A 24,000-nucleotide genomic window follows, 5' to 3' on the forward strand; every position below is an offset into this window, starting at 1 on the left:
CACTGCTCTTATGAATGTGTTATGAAGCCCTTATGAAGGTACCCTTTAAATAAAATGCTACCGCGTATTAGCACACAGTCATTACAGTGCCTGGACAGAGGAGCTACCTCTAGAGTCTAGACAATACAAAAAACTAGACTAGCCATAATGGAAAAGCCCAACCAAGAGGTTACAGTACTCACAGTACTCACAAGCCTCTACGTTTTGGGCCTCTCTGTTGTCTCAACCTCGTTCCTCTGGCCTGCCAAGTCACTCAGCTCAGTTCAGGAGCGTCTCAACCTCGTTCCTCTGGCCTGCCAAGTCACTCAGCTCAGTTCAGGAGTGTCTCAACCTCGTTCCTCTGGCCTGCCAAGTCACTCAGCTCAGTTCAGGAGCGTCTCAACCTCGTTCCTCTGGCCTGCCAAGTCACTCAGCTCAGTTCAGGAGCGTCTCAACCTCGTTCCTGTGGCCTGCCAAGTCACTCAGCTCAGTTCAGGAGTGTCTCAACCTCGTTCCTGTGGCCTGCCAAGTCACTCAGCTCAGTTCAGGAGTGTCTCAACCTCGTTCCTGTGGCCTGCCAAGTCACTCAGCTCAGTTCAGGAGTGTCTCAACCTCGTTCCTGTGGCCTGCCAAGTCACTCAGTTCAGGAGCGTCTCAACCTCGTTTCTCTGGCCTGCCAAGTCACTCAGTTCAGGAGTGTCTCAACCTCGTTCCTCTGGCCTGCCAAGTCACTCAGCTCAGTTCAGGAGCGTCTCAACCTCGTTTCTCTGGCCTGCCAAGTCACTCAGCTCAGTTCAGGAGTGTCTCAACCTCGTTCCTCTGGCCTGCCAAGTCACTCAGTTCAGGAGTGTCTCAACCTCGTTTCTCTGGCCTGCCTTGTCACTCAGCTCAGTTCAGGAGCGTCTCAACTTCGTTTCTCTGGCCTGCCTTGTCACTCAGCTCAGTTCAGGAGTGTCTCAACCTCGTTCCTCTGGCCTGCCAAGTCACTCAGCTCAGGTGCTCCAGATGTTGTTGAACCTCTTTCAGGCTGAAACACAGAAATGTTTATTGTCATTGTTTCCGCATTAGGCCTTTCTAATGTTATGTGAAACCAGTCTCCTGTTATGTGTGAGAGGGATGAATCTACAGTACATACAGGGCTCCTGGCATTCGAGACTGGGGACTATGGTAACGTGAGACTGGGGACTATGGTAACGTGAGACTGGGGACTATGGTAACGTGAGACTGGGGACTATGGTAACATGAGACCGGGAACTATGGTAACGTGAGACTGGGGACTATGGTAACGTGAGACCGGGAACTATGGTAACGAGAGACCGGGGACTATGATAACGTGAGACCGGGGACTATGGTAACGTGAGACTGGGGACTATGGTAACGTGAGACCGGGGACTATGGTAACGTGAGACCGGGGACTATGGTAACGTGAGACTGGGGACTATGGTAACGTGAAACCGGGGACTATGGTAACGTGAGACTGGGGACTATGGTAACGTGAGACCGGGAACTATGGTAACGTGAGACCGGGAACTATGGTAACTAGAGACCGGGGACTATGGTAACGTGAGACAGGGGACTATGGTAACGTGAGACAGGGGACTATGGTAACGTGAGACCGGGGACTATGGCAACGTGAGACCGGGGACTATGGTAACGTGAGACCGGGGACTATGGTAACGTGAGACCGGGGACTATGGTAACGTGAGACCGGGGACTGACTATGGTAACGTGAGACCGGGGACTATGGTAACGTGAGACCGGGGACTATGGTAACGTGAGACCGGGAACTATGGTAACGTGAGACCGGGGACTATGGTAACTATGGAAAATTTTTCCTTGGCCAAAGTGACATTTCCTTAAGGACACAGAAAGACAAGGCTAAAGGAAGAACATAAATTAGTGTGTCCCAAAGCAAATACCACAATGATATATCGTAGACATAAAAACTCTAAAAACAGTACTTGTCAAATCAATGATTCATCATTCATAGCAGAAAGTCTGACTTTTCTCAAAGACACGACTACTACTCAAAATGAAGACCGTTACACTCTCAACACAATGAGGGGGGAAAACGTGGTGTTGATTGGTAATCTCTCCACTGGAGGGCAGTATTTCATCATCCACATACAGTTTTATGAGTGACACAGAAAGATAAAAACCTGACGTGTGGGTTTGAGGGAAGTAGTAACATCCATATGAAAGTCCTTGATGAAAATGAACATCACAAGTCTCTCATAACGACCATTTGAAACCTTGGCCACCTTGGCCACAACCGCAGAACATCAGGAAAGCATGAACATTCAGTGAAAACATCCACAATAGAACAATCAATAATAAATAAAAACAATCCATCCCACAATTGCTTTGATCACTTGATCAGTAGATAAAGATAAAGATAAATTATTATTAAATCAAGATAAATTGCTAAAACAATGCATATCTATCAAATGAGCCAGAACTAAAAACAGGAAAACATGATGAGACGTAAAAATCAATTTATTTAAGTCAGGAAGTAGCCGATATCTATCCATGAACTGCAGTAATTACATTGAGAAATGGTCGCGGTGGGTGTGTGTTCCTCTAGCTGCTTGGCTTAAAATATAGAACACAGGACTCCAGTGATCAGGGCTGAATTCCATGTAGATCTGCTCTGAGTGTGTGTGTGTGTGTGTGTGTGTGTGTGTGTGTGTGTGTGTATGTGTGTCTCTGTCCTCTGTGTGTGTGTCTGTGTCTGTCTCTGTCCTCTGTGTCTGTGTGTGTGTGTGTCTGTGTCTGTCTCTGTCCTCTGTGTCTGTGTCTGTGTGTGTGTCTGTGTCTGTGTGTGTGTCTGTGTCTGTGTGTGTTTCTGTTTCTGTGTGTGTGTGTCTGTGTCTGTGTGTGTTTCTGTGTCTGTGTGTGTCTGTGTGTGTGTGTGTGTGTGTGTGTGTGTGTGTGTGTGTGTGTGTGTGTGTGTGTGTGTGTGTGTGTGTGTGTGTGTGTGTGTGTGTGTGTGTGTGTGTGTGTGTGTGTAAATCTGTTGGCATCTGCTGAAGGGATAAACAAAAAGCAGTGAGGCCCGTGAACCCTCATTAACCTTTTGTTTATGCGGCGTTGGAAACGAGGTCTACCCAGCATGCAGCAGTGATACACTCACACACACACACACACGGCGGGCTCACGCAGAGCTGATCGCCAGCTGTCATGCTCCTCAAACGCTTAGAGAAAAAAACATAAATAGCACATCATTATAGTGGATATATATGAACACAGATCACTCCAGAATTGTGAGTGAAAATTGTGCACATTCTTCCAACACTCATAGCCTGCTATATGTTTTTATCAAATCAAGCATTCATTGTGTAAAGGTTTTTAAAATCCCTGTCATATGGAATAAATGTATGTTTTAGTACTTTTTAAATGAATTATAATTCATACTATTAATGAATGTATATTATTGTGAATGTATACTATTGTGAATGTATAATATTGTGAATGTATAATATTGTGAATGTATACTATTGTGAATGTATACTATTGTGAATGTATAATATTGTGAATGTATAGTATTGTGAATGTATACTATTGTGAATGTATACTATTGTGAATGTATACTATTGTGAATGTATACTATTGTGAATGTATACTATTGTGAATGTATACTATTGTGAATGTATACTATTGTGAATGTATACTATTGTGAATGTATACTATTGTGAATGTATACTATTGTGAATGTATACTATTGTGAATGTATACTATTGTGAATGTATACTATTGTGAATGTATACTATTGTGAATGTATACTATTGTGAATGTATACTATTGTGAATGTATAATATTGTGAATGTATACTATTGTGAATGTATACTATTGTGAATGTATACTATTGTGAATGTATAATATTGTGAATGTATACTATTGTGAATGTATACTATTGTGAATGTATACTATTGTGAATGTATACTATTGTGAATGTATACTATTGTGAATGTATACTATTGTGAATGTATACTATTGTGAATGTATACTATTGTGAATGTATACTATTGTGAATGTATACTATTGTGAATGTATACTATTGTGAATGTATACTATTGTGAATGTATAATATTGTGAATGTATACTATTGTGAATGTATAATATTGTGAATGTATACTATTGTGAATGTATAATATTGTGAATGTATACTATTGTGAATGTATAATATTGTGAATGTCGACTACTCCTCTATACTGGGTTACTGTTAGCAACCTGTCAACCATGGCACATTCACGGTGCTGTAACGTGTACATGTAAAGACTGTGTTTTGGTTATTTATACATTGTAGACATCATTATTCCCATGTGACGTTTTAATAAGATATACGTTTACATTTTGCTTTGATTGTTGCTTTGTCCAATAGTTTCTTCAAGATGACCCCTTCGGTAATCCATGTATACGTAAAATATGTTGGTGGCTCGAAGGGTTAATAGATATAAACCTCTGTTACTTAGAATGGTGAGTACTATTTTTTTTTCACAACTCTATGTTTAAAGGGATTCATAATGGTATTTACAAATGTTATTCATGACCTTAATGAATAATAAATAAATAAATAAATAAATAAACAGATCTAATTTGTCGTAAGTAGGGACCCTGCAGTTCCAGCATGTAGTTTTATGTATCTGAGTAAGAACAAAAGGCTAACACACAGACACTAGTCTTTCTTCTTCGTGTTAGCTGGCAGAGAAGCTGTCTGATGCACAGAGACATTCTAGTCTTTCTTCTTCGTGTTAGCTGGCAGAGAAGCTGTCTGATGCACACAGACACTAGTCTTTCTTCTTCGTGTTAGCTGGCAGAGAAGCTGTCTGATGCACAGAGACATTCTAGTCTTTCTTCTTCGTGTTAGCTGGCAGAGAAGCTGTCTGATGCACACAGACACTAGTCTTTCTTCTTCGTGTTAGCTGGCAGAGAAGCTGTCTGATGCACAGAGACATTCTAGTCTTTCTTCTTCGTGTTAGCTGGCAGAGAAGCTGTCTGATGCACAGAGACATTCTAGTCTTTCTTCTTTGTGTTAGCTTGCAGAGAAGCTGTCTGATGCACAGACACATTCTAGTCTTTCTTCTTTGTGTTAGCTGGCAGAGAAGCTGTCTGATGCACAGAGACATTCTAGTCTTTCTTCTTCGTGTTAGCTTGCAGAGAAGCTGTCTGATGCACAGAGACATTCTAGTCTTTCTTCTTCATGTTAGCTGGCAGAGAAGCTGTCTGATGCACAGAGACATTCTAGTCTTTCTTCTTCGTGTTAGCTTGCAGAGAAGCTGTCTGATGCACAGAGACATTCTAGTCTTTCTTCTTCATGTTAGCTGGCAGAGAAGCTGTCTGATGCACAGAGACATTCTAGTCTTTCTTCTTCGTGTTAGCTGGCAGAGAAGCTGTCTGATGCACAGAGACATTCTAGTCTTTCTTCTTCGTGTTAGCTGGCAGAGAAGCCGTCTGATGCACAGAGACATTCTAGTCTTTCTTCTTCGTGTTAGCTGGCAGAGAAGCTGTCTGATGCACAGAGACATTCTAGTCTTTCTTCTTCGTGTTAGCTGGCAGAGCAGCCGTCTGATGCACATAGACATTCTAGTCTTTCTTCTTCGTGTTAGCCATCCGATGCACAGATGCTGAGGTCGTATTATTTTATCATGAGCTTTAAATAATGAAACAATGAATAAGGTAGACAAGCTCAGGGCGAGGAGCCTCTTCCAGAGAGACATCAGATATTGTAACATACTCTGTTTTACGGAATTATGACTCTCTCTGGATTTACCGTCCCTGTCCATTCAGCCAGAGGGGTTCTCCGTCCATTGCGTGGAATAAATAACTCTCTGGGGGAAAAAAAGGCGGAGAGGTTTGTTTTATGATTATTTTATTTTTTTTATTTTTTTATTTCACCTTTATTTAACCAGGTAGGCTAGTTGAGAACAAGTTCTCATTTGCAACTGCGACCTGGCCAAGATAAGGCATAGCAGTGTGAACAGACAACACAGAGTTACACATGGAGTAAACAATTAACAAGTCAATAACACAGTAGAAAAAAGGGGAGTCTATATATACATTGTGTGCAAAAGGCATGAGAAGGTAGGCAAATAATTACAATTATGCAGATTAACACTGGAGTGATAAATGATCAGATGGTTATGTACAGGTAGAGATATTGGTGTGCAAAAGAGCAGAAAAATAAAAATAAATAAATAAAAACAGTATGGGGATGAGGTAGGTGAAAATGGGTGGGCTATTTACCAATAGACTATGTACAGCTGCAGCGATCGGTTAGCTGCTCAGATAGCAGATGTTTGAAGTTGGTGAGGGAGATAAAAGTCTCCAACTTCAGCGATTTTTGCAATTCGTTCCAGTCACAGGCAGCAGAGAACTGGAACGAAAGGCGGCCAAATGAGGTGTTGGCTTTAGGGATGATCAGTGAGATACACCTGCTGGAGCGCGTGCTACGGATGGGTGTTGCCATCGTAACCAGTGAACTGAGATAAGGCGGAGCTTTACCTAGCATGGACTTGTAGATGACCTGGAGCCAGTGGGTCTGGCGACGAATATGTAGCGAGGGCCAGCCGACTAGAGCATACAAGTCGCAGTGGTGGGTGGTATAAGGTGCTTTAGTGACAAAACGGATGGCACTGTGATAAACTGCATCCAGTTTGCTGAGTAGAGTGTTGGAAGCAATTTTGTAGATGACGTCGCCGAAGTCGAGGATCGGTAGGATAGTCAGTTTTACTAGGGTAAGTTTGGCGGCGTGAGTGAAGGAGGCTTTGTTGCGGAATAGAAAGCCGACTCTTGATTTGATTTTCGATTGGAGATGTTTGATATGGGTCTGGAAGGAGAGTTTAGAGTCTAGCCAGACACCTAGGTACTTATAGATGTCCACATATTCAAGGTCGGAACCATCCAGGGTGGTGATGCTGGTCAGGCGTGCGGGTGCAGGCAGCGAACGGTTGAAAAGCATGCATTTGGTTTTACTAGCGTTTAAGAGCAGTTGGAGGCCACGGAAGGAGTGCTGTATGGCATTGAAGCTCGTTTGGAGGTTAGATAGCACAGTGTCCAAGGACGGGCCGGAAGTATATAGAATGGTGTCGTCTGCGTAGAGGTGGATCAGGGAATCGCCCGCAGCATGAGAAACATCATTGATATATACAGAGAAAAGAGTCGGCCCGAGAATTGAACCCTGTGGCACCCCCATAGAGACTGCCAGAGGACCGGACAGCATGCCCTCCGATTTGACACACTGAACTCTGTCTGCAAAGTAATTGGTGAACCAGGCAAGGCAGTCATCCGAAAAACCGAGGCTACTGAGTCTGCCGATAAGAATACGGTGATTGACAGAGTCGAAAGCCTTGGCAAGGTCTATGAAGACGGCTGCACAGTACTGTCTTTTATCGATGGCGGTTATGATATCGTTTAGTACCTTGAGCGTGGCTGAGGTACACCCGTGACCGGCTCGGAAACCAGATTGCACAGCGGAGAAGGTACGGTGGGATTCAAGATGGTCAGTGACCTGTTTGTTGACTTGGCTTTCGAAGACCTTAGATAGGCAGGGCAGGATGGATATAGGTCTGTAACAGTTTGGGTCCAGGGTGTCGCCCCCTTTGAAGAGGGGGATGACTGCGGCAGCTTTCCAATCCTTGGGGATCTCAGACGATATGAAAGAGAGGTTGAACAGGCTGGTAATAGGGGTTGCGACAATGGCGGCGGATAGTTTCAGGAATAGAGGGTCCAGATTGTCCAGCCCAGCTGATTTGTACGGGTCCAGGTTTTGCAGCTCTTTCAGGACATCTGCTATCTGGATTTGGGTAAAGGAGAACCTGGAGAGGCTTGGGCGAGTAGCTGCGGGGGGGGGGGAGCTGTTGTCCGAGGTTGGAGTAGCCAGGCGGAAGGCATGGCCAGCCGTTGAGAAATGCTTGTTGAAGTTTTCGATAATCATGGATTTATCGGTGGTGACCATGTTACCTAGTCTCAGTGCAGTGGGCAGCTGGGAGGAGGTGCTCTTGTTCTCCATGGACTTCACAGTGTCCCAGAACTTTTTGGAGTTGGAGCTACAGGATGCAAACTTCTGCCTGAAGAAGTTGGCTTTAGCTTTCCTGACTGACTGTGTGTATTGGTTCCTGACTTCCCTGAACAGTTGCATATCGCGGGGACTATTCGATGTTAGCGCAGTCCGCCACAGGATGTTTTTGTGCTGGTCGAGGGCAGTCAGGTCTGGAGTGAACCAGGGGCTATATCTGTTCTTAGTTCTGCATTTTTTGAACGGAGCATGCTTATCTAAAATGGTGAGGAAGTTACTTTTAAAGAAAGACCAGGCATCCTCAACTGACGGGATGAGGTCAATGTCCTTCCAGGATACCCGGGCCAGGTCGATTAGAAAGGCCTGCTCACAGAAGTGTTTTAGGGAGCGTTTGACAGTGATGAGGGGTGGTCGTTTGACTGCGGCTCCGTAGCGGATACAGGCAATGAGGCAGTGATCGCTGAGATCCTGGTTGTAGACAGCGGAGGTGTATTTGGAGGGCCAGTTGGTCAGGATGACGTCAATGAGGGTGCCCTTGTTTACAGAGTTAGGGTTGTACCTGGTGGGTTCCTTGATGATTTGAGTGAGATTGAGGGCATCTAGCTTAGATTGTAGGACTGCCGGGGTGTTAAGCATATCCCAGTTTAGGTCACCTAACAGAACAAACTCTGAAGCTAGATGGGGGGCGATCAATTCACAAATGGTGTCCAGGGCACAGCTGGGAGCTGAGGGGGGTCGGTAGCAGGCGGCAACAGTGAGAGACTTATTTCTGGAGAGAGTAATTTTCAAAATTAGTAGTTCGAACTGTTTGGGTATGGACCTGGAGAGTATGACATTACTTTGCAGGCTATCTCTGCAGTAGACTGCAACTCCTCCCCCTTTGGCAGTTCTATCTTGACGGAAGATGTTATAGTTGGGTATGGAAATCTCAGAATTTTTGGTGGCCTTCCTGAGCCAACAACTCATGGAGTGATGGTGGTAACGTACAGGAACTGAAGGAACCGCCATTTTGCGAGGTTCGACCCATCTTCCCTGTGATTCGTTTGGTGTTTATCTTTACTTTACTTTATCTATCATTTCTTATAACTAATAATAACTTTTGAACATCGGATCGGCAGTTACTAACCCAGTTCCGGCTTCACCTTTGACCCTGGGCATGTAGAAAATAGTGAAAATAACTTGAATGAGTGTCCATTTGTGGAGGGGTTGAAAAATGAGTTTTAATGACTCCAACCCAAGTGTATGTAAACATCCGACTTCAACTGTATATACAGTTGAAGTCGGATGTTTACATACACTTAGGTTGGAGTCATTAAAACTCATTTTTCAACCACTCCACAAATTTCTTGTTTACAAACGATAGTTTTTGCAAGTCGGTTAGGACTACTATGTGCATGACACAAATAATTTTTCCCAATAATTGTTTACAGACAGATTATTTCACTTATAATTCACTGTATCACAATTCCAGTGGGTCAGAAGTTGGCTGTGCCTTTAAACAGCATACACTAAGTTGACTGTGACAGCTTGGAAAAATCCAGAAAATTATGTCATGGCTTTCGAAGCTTCTGATAGGCTAATTGACATCATTTGAGTCAATTGGAGGTGTACCTGTGGATGTATTTCAAGGCCTTCTTTCAAACTCAGTGCCTCTTTGCATGACATCATGTGAAAATCAAAAGATATCAGCCAAGACCTCAGAAAAAAATGTAGACCTCCACAAGTCTGGTTCATCCTTGGGAGCCATTTCCAAATGCCTGAAAGTACCACGTTCATCTGTACAAACAATAGTACGCAAGTATAAACACCATGGGACCACGCAGCCGTCATACCGTTCAGGAAGGAGACACGTTCTGTCTCCTAGAGATGAACGTACTTTGGTGCGAAAAGTGCAAATCAATCCCCGAACAACAGCAAAGGACCTTGTGAAGATGCTGGAGGAAACGGGTACAAAAGTATCTATATCCACAGTAAAACGAGTCCTATATCGACATAACCTGAAATGCCGCTCAGCAAGGAAGAAGCCACTGCTCCAAAACCGCCATAAAAAAAGCCAGACTACGGTTTGCAACTGCACATGGGGACAAAGATCAAACTTTTTGGAGAAATGTCCTCTGGTCTGAAGCAAAAATAGAACTGTTTGGCCATAATGACCACCGTTATGCTTGGAGGAAAAGGGGGAGGCTTGCAAGCCGAAGAACACCATCCCAACCGTGAAGCATGGGGGTGGCAGCATCATGTTGTGGGGGTGCTTTGCTGCAGGAGGGACTGGTGCACTTCACAAAATAGACGGCATCATGAGGGGGGAAAATTATGTGGATATATTGAAGCAACATCTCAAGACATCAGTCAGGAAGTTAAAGCTTGGCCACAAATGTGTCTTCCAAATAGACAATGACTCCAAGCATACTTCCAAAGTTGTGGCAAAATGGCTTAGGGACAACAAAGTCAAGGTATTGGAGTGTCCATCACAAAGCCCTGACCTCAATCCCATAGAAAATTTGTGGGCAGAACTGAAAAAGTGTGTGCGAGCAAGGAGGCCTAAAAACCAGACTCAGTTACACAACTCTGTCAGGAGGAATGGGCCAAAATTCACCCAACTTATTGTGGGAAGCTTGTGGAAGGCTACCCGAAACGTTTGACCCAAGTTAAACAATTTAAAGGCAACGACTACCAAATACTAAATGAGTGTATGTAAACTTCTGACCCACTGGGAATGTGATGAAAGAAATAAAAGCTGAAATAAATAATTTTCTCTACTATTATTCTGAAAATAAAGTAGTGATCCTAACTGACCTAAGACAGGGAATTTTTTACTAGGATTAAATGTCAGAAATGGTGAAAAACTGAGTTTAAATGTATTTGACTAAGGTGTAAAAGTCAACTATATATATATATATATACAATATAACTGTAAGACATATTACTTTGCTGCAGCAGTGGTCCACGAGAGGGGACCAGACATGTCACAATGTTGTCGTAGCTCTGAACAGGCTCAACTGATTCACCCATTCAAGGGCTTGATGATTAGTCGACAAGTTGAATCAGGTGTGCTAGCTCTGGAATGGATCAAATCCATGGAATGGGGTCCCCAATGAGAGGTTGGAGAACCACTGCACTACAGTATGATGGCACCGAGACATTGGCACCTTGGCACCACCGAGCCCCAGAAGTAAACTGCAGGTTTTCCCAGAAGACGATGACACACCCTTGGCTTGAACTGAGCCTATTGATGTGCTTTACCTTGATCTGATACACATTGTACATGTACAGTTCCCAAATGTAAGAGGAGTACGGTGCTATTTTGAGACATATTTGCAGAAATTCATTATTTTGTGGCTTTTGGTGAATGTGTTCTAATGACCTAAAGTCACGCTGTTCCTACTGCCTGTAAACACACAGTCCAGTTCAAAGTGAATGATGGCAGGCCCTACTTCCTGTAAACACACAGTCCAGTTCATAGTGAATGATGGCAGGCCCTACTTCCTGTAAACACACAGTCCAGTTCATAGTGAATGATGACAGACCCTACTGCCTGTAAACACACAGTCCAGTTCATAGTGAATGATGACAGTCCCTACTGCCTGTAAACACACAGTCCAGTTCAAAGTGAATGATGTCAGACCCTACTGCCTGTAAACACACAGTCCAGTTCAAAGTGAATGATGACAGGCCCTACTGCCTGTAAACACACAGTCCAGTTCAAAGTGAATGATGACAGGCCCTACTGCCTGTAAACACACAGTCCAGTTCAAAGTGAATGATGTCAGACCCTACTGCCTGTAAACACACAGTCCAGTTCAAAGTGAATGATGACAGGCCCTACTGCCTGTAAACACACAGTCCAGTTCAAAGTGAATGATGACAGGCCCTACTGCCTGTAAACACACAGTCCAGTTCATAGTGAATGATGACAGGCCCTACTTCCTGTTAACACACAGTCCAGTTCAAAGTGAATGATGACAGACCCTACTGCCTGTAAACACACAGTCCAGTTCAAAGTGAGTGATGGCAGGCCCTACTGCCTGTAAACACACAGTCCAGTTCAAAGTGAATGATGTCAGGCCCTACTGCCTGTAAACACACAGTCCAGTTCAAAGTGAATGATGTCAGACCCTACTGCCTGTAAACACACAGTCCAGTTCAAAGTGAATGATGACAGGCCCTACTGCCTGTAAACACACAGTCCAGTTCAAAGTGAATGATGACAGGCCCTACTTCCTGTTAACACACAGTCCAGTTCATAGTGAATGATGACAGACCCGACTGCCTGTAAACACACAGTCCAGTTCAAAGTCAATGATGCCAGGTCTGTTTGGCAAATGGCTTGTTTGCATATAGGCCTACTGTAGCTCTGATTGGCTGTGCTGCACCAGTTTGCATATAGGCCTACTGTAGCTCTGATTGGCTGTGCTGCACCAGTTTGCATATAGGCCTACTGTAGCTCTGATTGGCTGCGCTGCACCGGTTTGCATATAGGCCTACTGTAGCTCTGATTGGCTGTGCTGCACCGGTTTGCATATAGGCCTGCTGTAGCTCTGATTGGCTGTGCTGCACCAGTTTGCATATAGGCCTACTGTAGCTCTGATTTGCTGTGCTGCATCAGTTTGCATATAGGCCTACTGTAGCTCTGATTGGCTGTGCTGCACCAGTTTGCATATAGGCCTACTGTAGCTCTGATTGGCTGTGCTGCACCAGTTTGCATATAGGCCTACTGTAGCTCTGATTGGCTGCGCTGCACCGGTTTGCATATAGGCCTACTGTAGCTCTGATTGGCTGCGCTGCACCGGTTTGCATATAGGCCTGCTGTAGCTCTGATTGGCTGCGCTGCACCGGTTTGCATATAGGCCTACTGTAGCTCTGATTGGCTGCGCTGCACCGGTTTGCATATAGGCCTACTGTAGCTCTGATTGGCTGCGCTGCACCGGTTTGCATATAGGCCTACTGTAGCTCTGATTGGCTGTGCTGCACCGGTTTGCATAGACTCTGGTCCTGGACGAGGCAGGTGTTTTTATTAGGTTTAATTTACTGCAGTGTCTACTAATTGTCCAAACGCACGACCGCTTTCCCACTGTATATTGCTATAGATTTGTCACAAATGCATTCGTGTACGTAATTCTAAGAATTTATGAAAACGTGAAGATGACCATATCTCAGTGCTCACTAGTCAGAAAATGTTCAAAGATATGTCTTATCATTCCTGAGGGGAGTATATGAACAGATTTTAATGAGATTTCGCGAGGCTAAAATTTCAGTCAGTTCCACTTTAATGCAAGTAAGTGCTTTGAAAATAATTTAATTTAGATTAATCATCAGCTTTCATGACACCAGTCTGAAAGCTGTTTGTTCTGTTGGCAGCTCTGAAGCCCCGCCCAGCAGCACATCCACGATCCACACCGAGTAGAGGGAGGATAGGCTTGGTGAACACGGATCATCATTGGGTGGTGCAGACCTCGAGTGACCTGAACCATTTCCCAAACCTATAATTAAAGAAAATACTTTGGGGAAAAAAAAAAACATTAATAAAGTATCAGTCTGGAAAGCTGTTAGTCAGGTTCTGTTCTGTTGGCAGCTCTGAGCCCCACCCAGCACCATAATCACATCCTGGCACTAGCAGGGTTTGTGTGAATCTACAGGGTGGATCTATTTACTCATCCTGCAGAGAAACTAAGTCTGTGACCACACTGACAGACAAGCACCAACAGGATAGTGTTTATCTTTGCAATGAAACACGTTGCTGTCATAACATAGTCAGTTTACATGTTACACTGCTAAAACCTAGAGCAGTGAAAACTAGCATTTAATCCAGCCACCACCACATCAAGATACTGTACCTGAAACAATGGAGACACAAACAGGTAATAACCTGAGTCAGCTTTACCTGTCCAGAACCAACTTTTATAAAAGCGTGGATTCACTACAAATCACCACAACAGGCCTGCCCCACACCCAGCTATAGCTTTGACAACAAACAACTTAGTTATCTGGCTTTATGTTAGCACAAGCAGCTAGTATAAAACCATACATCACCGCAAACAAATCCTCTTGAACCCTACTATGTTATCAGCCAACAACTACAGCTAAAAGAAGAGTGGCGGTGTCATGGTGTGGTGGTGGTGTCATGGTGTAGTGGTGTCATGGTGGTGTGGTGGTGTCATGGTGGTGTGGTGGTGTCATGGTGGTGTGGTGGTGTCATGGTGTAGTGGTGTCATGGTGTAGTGGTGTCATGGTGGTGTGGTGGTGTGGTGGTGTCATGGTGTGGTGGTGGTGTCATGGTGGTGTGGTGGTGTGGTGATGTCATGGTGTGGTGGTGATGTCATGGTGTGGTGGTGTGGTGGTGTCATGGTGTGGTGGTGTCATGGTGGTGTGGTGATGTGGTGATGTCATGGTGTGGTGGTGATGTCATGGTGTGGTGGTGTGGTGATGTCATGGTGTGGTGATGTCATGGTGTGGTGGTGGTGTCATGGTGGTGTGGTGGTGTGGTGATGTCATGGTGTGGTGATGTCATGGTGGTGTGGTGGTGTCATGGTGTGGTGGTGTGGTGATGTCATGGTGGTGTGGTGTTGTGGTGGTGTCATGGTGTCATGGTGTGGTGATGTCATGGTGGTGTGGTGGTGTGGTGATGTCATGGTGTGGTGATGTCATGGTGTGGTGGTGGTGTCATGGTGGTGTGGTGGTGTGGTGATGTCATGGTGTGGTGATGTCATGGTGGTGTGGTGGTGTCATGGTGTGGTGGTGTGGTGATGTCATGGTGGTGTGGTGGTGTCATGGTGTGGTGGTGTCATGGTGTGGTGATGTCATGGTGGTGTGGTGGTGTCATGGTGTGGTGGTGTCATGGTGTGGTGATGTCATGGTGGTGTCATGGTGTGGTGGTGTCATGGTGTGGTGATATCATGGTGGTGTGGTGGTGTCATGGTGTGGTGGTGTCATGTTGTAGTGGTGTCATGGTGTCATGTTGTAGTGGTGTCACGGTGTCATGATGTGGTGGTGTCATGGTGTCATGATGTGGTGGTGTCATGGTGTGGTGTTGTCATGGTGTGGTGGTGTCATGGTGCGGTGGTGTCATGGTGTAGTGGTGTCATGGTGTGGAGGTGTCATGTGGTGGTGTAATGGTGTGGTAGTGTCATGATGTCATGGTGTAGTGGTGTCATGATGACATGGTGTGGTGGTGTCATGGTGGTGTCGTGGTGTCATGGTGTGCTGGTGTGGTGGTGTCATGGTGTGGTGGTGTCATGGTGTGGAGGTGTCATGTGGTGGTGTAATGGTGTGGTAGTGTCATGATGTCATGGTGTAGTGGTGTCATGATGACATGGTGTGGTGGTGACATGGTGTGGTGGTGTCATGGTGTGGTGGTGTCTGGGGTGGTGGTGGCATGGTGTGGTGGTGTAGTGGTGTCGTGGTGTGGAGGTGGCATGTGGTGGTGTAATGGTGTCATGATGTCATGGTGTGGTGGTGTCATGGTGTGGTAGTGTCATGATGTCATGGTGTAGTGGTGTGGTGGTGTCATGGTGTCATGGTGTGGTGGTATCATGGTGTGGAGGCGTCATGTGGTGGTGTAATGGTGTGGTGGTGTCATGGTGTGCTGGTGTGGTGGTGTCATGGTGTGATGGTGTCATGGTGTGGTGGTGTCTGGTGTGGTGGTGGTGTGGTGGTGTAGTGGTGTCATGGTGTGGAGGTGTCATGTGGTGGTGTAATGGTGTGGTGGTGTCATGGCGTGGTGGTGTTATGGTGGTGTCGTGGTGTCACGGTGTGCTGGTGTGGTGGTGTCATGGTGTGATGGTGTCATGGTGTGGTGGTGGCATGGTGTGGTGGTGTCATGGTGTGGTGGTGTCATGGTGTGGAGGTGTCATGGTGTGGTGGTGTCATGGTGTAGTGGTGTAGTGGTGTCATGGTGTGGTGGTGTCATGGAGTCATGGTGTGGTGGTGTCATGGTGTGGCGGTGTCATGGTGTCATGATGTCATGGTGTAGTGGTGTGGTGGTGTCATGATGTCATGGTGTGGTGGTGTCATGGTTTGGAGGTGTCATGTGGTGGTGTAATGGTGTGGTGGTGTCATAGTGGTGTCGTGGTGTCACAGTGTGCTGGTGTGGTGGTGTCATGGTGTGATGGTGTCATGGTGTGGTGGTGTCATGGTGGTGTCTTGGTGTCATGGTGTGCTGGTGTGGTGGTGTCATGGTGTGGTGGTGGCAAGGTGTGGTGGTGTCATGGTGTGGTGGTGTCATGTTGTGGAGGTGTCATGTGGTGGTGTAATGGTGTGGTAGTGTCATGATGTCATGGTGTAGTGGTGTCATGATGACATGGTGTAGTGGTGTCATGGTGTGGTGGTGTCATGGTGTGGTGGTGTCTGGTGTGGTGGTAGCATGGTGTGGTGGTGTAGTGGTGTCGTGGTGTGGAGGTGGCATGTGGTGGTGTAATGGTGTCATGATGTCATGGTGTGGTAGTGTCATGATGTCATGGTGTAGTGGTGTGGTGGTGTCATGGTGTCATGGTGTGGTGGTGTCATGGTGTGGAGGTGTCATGTGGTGGTGTAATGGTGTGGTGGTGTCATGGTGTGGTGGTGTCATGGTGTCATGGTGTGCTGGTGTGGTGGTGTCATGGTGTGATGGTGTCATGGTGTGGTGGTGTCTGGTGTGGTGGTGGCATGGTGTGGTGGTGTATTGGTGTCATGGTGTGGAGGTGTCATGTGGTGGTGTAATGGTGTCATGATGTCATGGTGTGGTGGTGTCATGATGTCATGGTGTGGTGGTGTCATGGTGTGGAGGTGTCATGTGGTGGTGTAATGGTGTGGTTGTGTCATGGTGTGGTGGTGTCGTGGTGTCACGGTGTGCTGGTGTGGTGGTGTCATGGTGTGATGGTGTCATGGTGTGGTGGTGGCATGGTGTGGTGGTGTCATGGTGTAGTGGTGTCATGGTGTAGTGGTGTGGTGGTGTAGTGGTGTAGTGGTGTCATGGTGTAGTGGTGTCATGGTGTGGTGGTGTCATGGTGTGGTGGTGTCATGGTGGTGTAATGGTGTCATGGTGTGGTGGTGGCATGGTGTAGTGGTGTCATGGTGTGGTGGTGTCATGGTGGTGTAATGGTGTCATGGTGTGGTGGTGGCATGGTGTAGTGGTGTCATGGTGTAGTGGTGTGGTGGTGTAGTGGTGTAGTGGTGTCATGGTGTAGTGGTGTCATGGTGTGGTGGTGTCATGGTGTGGTGGTGTCATGGTGGTGTAATGGTGTCATGGTGTGGTGGTGGCATGGTGTCATGGTGTAGTGGTGTCATGGCTTGGTGGTGTCATTGTTTGTGCCATGAGCCATGTTTATAAGTGGTTCCAGCATGTCAGTTAAGAACAAATTCTTACTTACAATGACAATTATTTACAATGTTTCCCCGTTAGGCCGTCATTGGAAATAATAATTTGTTCTTAACTGACTTGCCTAGTTAAATTTAAAAAATCATAGGCCTTGGTCTTTCTGTACGATGTTTTCAAATATTCCATTTATCTCTGTCATTGGATATAGGAACGGGGGAACCATTTTTCTCTCATTCGGGACGATATCTCTTCTTAAATATATGTATTTCTATATGCCTTGTTCAGGTGCAGAACAAGCAGAGTGTTTACCTTGTCAACTCAGGGAAGCGATCACAGCAACCTTCCGGTTACTGGCCCAACACTCTAACCACAAGGCTACCTGCCATGACAGCATGATTGTGGAACGGGAACACCCCCAGGCCCCGTTTATTATTGAACTTGCCATGTCTGGGATGCATCACACATCCACATCAGGTGATCACTTGCTAAAAGGATTGGCAAACACCTTTTCATCATTGTGAAGATTTTTCAATGTATCAATAAAATACCTACAATGAATATAAAGTCACGTAAAAACGGTATGTTGTTTTGGTTTCTGTCATTTAGGGAGGGTCATGCCAGGTAACTGGTCCCAAACCTATACTTAGAAAAATATATTTAATGCAGGTAAGTGCTTTGAAAATCATTTACATTAATTATCAGCGTTCCAAGTACCAGTCTGAAAGCCGTTAGTCAGGTTTTGTCCTGTTCTATTGGCAGCTCTGAAGCCCCACCCAGCAGCACATCCACGATCCACATCAGGTGATCACCAAGTAGAGGGAGTGTAGGTGGTGTAATACAGTAATATAATACAGTAATATAATACAGTGGTATAATACAGTATTATAATACAGTAATATAATACAGTGGTATAATACTATGGTATAATACTGTGGTATAATACAGTAATATAATACAGTGGTATAATACAGTGGTATAATACAGTAATATAATACAGTAATATAATACAGTGGTATAATACAGTGGTATAATACAGTAATATAATACAGTAATATAATACAGTGGTATAATACAGTGGTATAATACAGTGGTATAATACAGTGGTATAATACAGTAATATAATACAGTAATATAATACTATGGTATAATACAGTGGTATAATACAGTAATATAATACAGTAATATAATACAGTGGTATAATACAGTAATATAATACAGTAATATAATACAGTAATATAATACAGTGGTATAATACAGTGGTATAATACAGTGGTATAATACAGTGGTATAATACAGTAATATAATACAGTGGTATAATACAGTGGTATAATACAGTGGTATAATACAGTAATATAATACAGTGGTATAATACAGTGGTATAATACAGTAATATAACACAGTAATATAATACAGTGGTATAATACAGTAATATAATACAGTAATATAATACAGTGGTATAATACAGTGGTATAATACTATGGTATAATACAGTAATATAATACAGTGGTATAATACAGTAATATAATACTATGGTATAATACTGTGGTATAATACAGTAATATAATACAGTGGTATAATACAGTGGTATAATACAGTAATATAATACAGTAATATAATACAGTGGTATAATACAGTGGTATAATACAGTGGTATAATACAGTAATATAATACAGTGGTATAATACAGTGGTATAATACAGTAATATAATACAGTAATATAATACAGTGGTATAATACAGTGGTATAATACAGTAATATAATACAGTGGTATAATACAGTGGTATAATACAGTAATATAATACAGTAATATAATACAGTGGTATAATACAGTGGTATAATACAGTAATATAATACAGTGGTATAATACAGTAATATAATACTATGGTATAACACTGTGGTATAATACAGTGGTATAATACAGTAATATAATACTTTGGTATAATACAGTGGTATAATACAGTAATATAATACTATGGTATAATACTGTGGTATAATACAGTAATATAATACTTTGGTATAATACTGTGGTATAATACAGTGGTATAATACAGTAATATAATACTTTGGTATAATACAGTGGTATAATACAGTAATATAATACAGTAATATAATTCAGTGGTATAATACAGTAATATAATACAGTAATATAATACAGTGGTATAATACAGTGGTATAATACAGTAATATAATACAGTGGTTTAACACAGTAATATAATTCAGTGGTATAATACAGTAATATAATACAGTGGTTGTCTATGGAAATGTTCTAACGTTCCACAGTGGCTAGATATAAAGGTACAGGTAGAACATTAGGCCTACACATTATAGCTTTTCATACACTTAACTCATCTTCTAATTTGTCATTTGTAAATAGGTCACAAATAAAGTTATCCCCAGTAAAATTGGAACACAACTCATGAGCCCTCCTCCTGCACTGCTCACACCTAATTCCCACTTCTAACTGAAAACAGGGGAAAAGATGCCAATTGAAAAGCTCTCTCTTAAAAATGTAGCTAGCTATTTAGCTATATGACATTAAATGCTGTGTAAAATATCTAAAAGGCTATAAAGTAGCTTTAACTGTAAAGCTATCAGCCACTAGTGGAAACATTTACAACTGCAATTCAGTTACGTTATATTTTTTTAATGTATTTTACCTCAGACGATCTGGTCGTAAGGTTGTTAGCTAGCACTCCTAGCAGCTTATGCTAACTAGCTAGCTGGCTAGCATTTACTGCTAGTGAAGCTTCTAGCTAGCAAATTAGCCTAAACCAGCGCTAACCGGACATGTCATTGTCTAAATGACAGGTAGAAACACATTCATAACCATAAGGGGGGGGGGGGGGGGGGGGAGTAAAGGGGATTACTTATCATAAGTCTTTCCTACTTGTATATTTAAAACAAATATATAGCTCTAACTTCATTGAAATATATCTACGTTTTCAAAATGTAAAAAAAATCGATCTCCCCAACATTTTCCCTGGCTGCCACTTTTCTGACAAAATGTCTTCTGTGTCATCACAACTTTTTGAGAAATTTTAACAAAACGATTTTGTGGTATACAAAATCGTTTTGTTAAAATTTCTCAAAAAGTTGTGATGACACGGAGGACATTGTTGTTGTTGAGACAGAAAAGTGGCAGCCAGGGAAAATGTGGGGGAAATAATTTTGTGATTATGTTGTGGTCTTAATGTGAATTACGGAGGGGGGGGGGGGGGGCAGTTTCCCTAGGGGGCTAGTTACCCACTAGTACCCGACAATACCAGTACCTAGTACCCGACAGTACCAGTACCTAGTACCCGACAATACCAGTACCTAGTACCCGACAGTACCAGTACCTAGTACCCGACAATGCGAAGGACTCTTTACGCTACTTTTAGATTCATGTGCATTGGCATAGTGTTGTGTTTTTATTATTTTTAACACAATACCTGAATAAATTTTAGTGCTGAAATTAAAATGTTGCTTATTTTTCCATTTTATAAACAACTCATTGACCTAAGTAGGTTCAATTATTTGAATTACATTTCATTATTATTATTATAAAAAAATATGTTTTGCTCAATGTGCACATTGCACAGTTTTTCTCTAGAGATAAATCAGATAATGGATACACTGTGCGATGTACTAGGGAGTTGTAGTTTCCAACAGACCAATGTTCTACGTAATTTAGAGCAGAAAACGTGCTAATTAACTACAACAACCATAATCCATTGCTTGTTCGGTCTGTGTTTCTTTTAAGCCTGCTATGTAATAGACAGAAGAATGTGCGATCAAGAGGGGATACATGGAGAAAGGTTGCTTTCAGGAACTACTAAAATAGTGATTTTGTCAGACAGCAGCTCTACACAGATGAGATGATGACTTGGAATTAAATAAATTAAATGTAATATATTCAATTAAATGTAATATATTATATATATATGGTATATAATGGTGTATATATATATATATGTATAAAACTAATGTTATATATTATATATATAATACTAATGTAATATCTTATATATTTATAAAACTAATAGAATATATGATATATATATAACTAATGTAATATATATTATATATATATATAACTAATGTAATACATTTTATATATATATAACTAATGTAATATATTATAAATATATATATAACTAATGGTATATATTATATATAATACTAATGTAATATCTTATATATAACTAATGTAATATATATTATATATATAATACTAATATAATATCTTATATATATATATAAAACTAATGTAATATATTATATATGTATAAAACTAATGTTATATATTATATATATAATACTAATGTAATATCGTATATATTTATAAAACTAATATAATATATGATATGTATATATATAACTAATGTAATACATTTTATATATATATATAACTAATGTAATATATAATAAATATATATATATAACTAATGGTATATATTATATATGTAATACTAATGTAATATCTTATATATAACTAATGTAATATATTATATATATATAAATAACTAATGTTATATATTATATATATAATACTAATGTAATATCTTATATATGTATAAAACTAACGTAATATATTATATATATATATAACTAATGTAATATATTTTATATATTTATAACTAATGTAATATATTATATATATAACTAATGTAATATATTATATATACCTAATGTTATATATTATATATATAATACTAATGTAATATCTTATATATATAGAAAACCAATGTAATATATTATATATGTATAAAACTAATGTTATATATTATATATATAATACTAATGTAATATCTTATATATATATATAAAACTAATATAATATATGATATATATATATATAACTAATGTAATACATTTTATATATTTACCTAATGGTATATATTATATATAATACTAATGTAATATCTTATATATAACTAATGTAATATATTATATATATATATAAATAACTAATGTTATATATTATATATAGAATACTAATGTAATATCTTATATATAACTAATGAAATATATTATATATATAACTAATGTTATATATTATGTATATAATACTAATGTAATATCTTATATATGTATAAAACTAATGTAATATATTTATATATATATATAACGAATGTAATATATATATATATATAACTAATGTAATATATTATATATATAACTACTGTAATATATTATATTTATATATATATATATATATAACGAATATAATATATTATATATATAAAACTAATGTAATATATTAAATATATAACTCATGTGATATATATATATATATATAACTAATGTAATATACACAACAACTGAACTATTTGATTAAAGTAAAGTCATGTGAATAAATGATGGTTAATAAGAGATCAGCAGTAATGAACAGTCATGGAACTTTAATTCATTGTTTTATTTGTGTTGTTACATCATTCAACACAAATACTGCATAGTGCATTTAATGTAAAAAAAAAAATCTAAACCAAAATAGAAATTCAGATTATTTTTTTAAATAATCGAACTGAAACGGAACCGACCTCAAAAGACACTAATCACTCAGGGCTAATAAAGATGGATTTCGCCAAACATAAAGTCATCGCACCAGACACGTGTGACTCTGATTACTGCAAATTCTACGTAAAGTCTGGTGTGTGAGATGAAATCCCAGTCTTTATCGACAGCGCGGCTATAAAGAACAATGAAAGCAGGGAGGCCTTGTATTCATTCCGAATACAGAGATTTTGGTTTGCAACTGAATAAACTCATACATTTTGACTTAAACATTCCAGCACACTTCAACAGAGCCAGATCTCTCAGACCCATTTTCACTAACTGTAGAGCACAGACATCAATCAGCATCAAAATCAAATCAACGTTTATCATGCTAGATTGAGTCACTGTGAGTGTCTTTAGAAACAGTCTGTTGTCTGTTGTTGAGGGAGCACGCGTGTCCTGGTCGGGGGAAACGGTTTGAAATGGCACTGCCCTAAGTGAAAACTAGGTGAGACATTGCCTAGGGAGAATAAAGATGACATCATTTCAAATAGCTTTCCCCAGTTGTGGGTGGATCCCAACCTTCCAGACATACCAGACCAGGTGCCGACAGACCAGAACAGGTGCAGACAGACCAGACCAGGTGCCGACAGACCAGAACAGGTGCAGACAGACCAGACCAGGTGCAGACAGACCAGACCAGGTGCACAGAGACCAGAACAGGTGCAGACAGACAATACCAGGTGCAGACAGACCAGACCAGGTGCACACAGACCAGAACAGGTGCACCCACAGCCAGACAGACCAGGTGCAGACAGACCAGACCAGGAGCAGACAGACCAGAACAGGTGCAGACAGACCAGACCAGGTGCAGACAGACAAGACCAGGTGCACCCACAGCCAGACAGACCAGGTGCAGACAGACCAGACCAGGAGCAGACAGACCAGAACAGGTGCAGACAAACCAGACCAGGTCAGACAGACCAGACCAGGTGCACCCACCCTACCCCTCTCTGTGGACATGTCTGTCTGATGGTAACCAGACCCTGTTACCCCTCTCTGATGGTAACCAGACCCTGTTACCCCTCTCTGTGACATGTCTGATGGTAACCAGACCCCTGTTACCCCTCTCTGATGGTAACCAGACCCCTGTTACCCCTCTCTGATGGTAACCAGACCCCTGTCACCACTCTCTGATGGTAACCAGACCCCTGTCACCCCTCTCTGATGGTAACCAG

The 24,000-nt window shown here is 41.7% G+C and overlaps 1 protein-coding gene across 4 annotated transcripts in view; it reads right to left on the reverse strand.

Annotated features, from left to right (window-relative positions):
• LOC110524934 (uncharacterized) overlaps nucleotides 1–24,000 on the reverse strand; it is a 112,650-nt gene that overhangs the window by 54,482 nt on the left and 34,168 nt on the right. For 2 of the 4 annotated variants that reach the window (XM_090233607.1, XM_090233609.1), the window contains exon 3: nucleotides 183–1,006. The gene's annotated coding sequence lies outside the window, so the exon portion shown is untranslated. The remainder of the gene's footprint in view (nucleotides 1–182; nucleotides 1,007–24,000) is intronic. The other 2 variants (XM_090233608.1, XM_090233610.1) reach the window with 1 other exon arrangement.

This window comes from Oncorhynchus mykiss, chromosome 5, assembly GCF_057628025.1.
Source record: "Oncorhynchus mykiss isolate SJ-2025 chromosome 5, ASM5762802v1, whole genome shotgun sequence".
NCBI classification, from domain to species: Eukaryota; Metazoa; Chordata; class Actinopteri; order Salmoniformes; family Salmonidae; genus Oncorhynchus; species Oncorhynchus mykiss.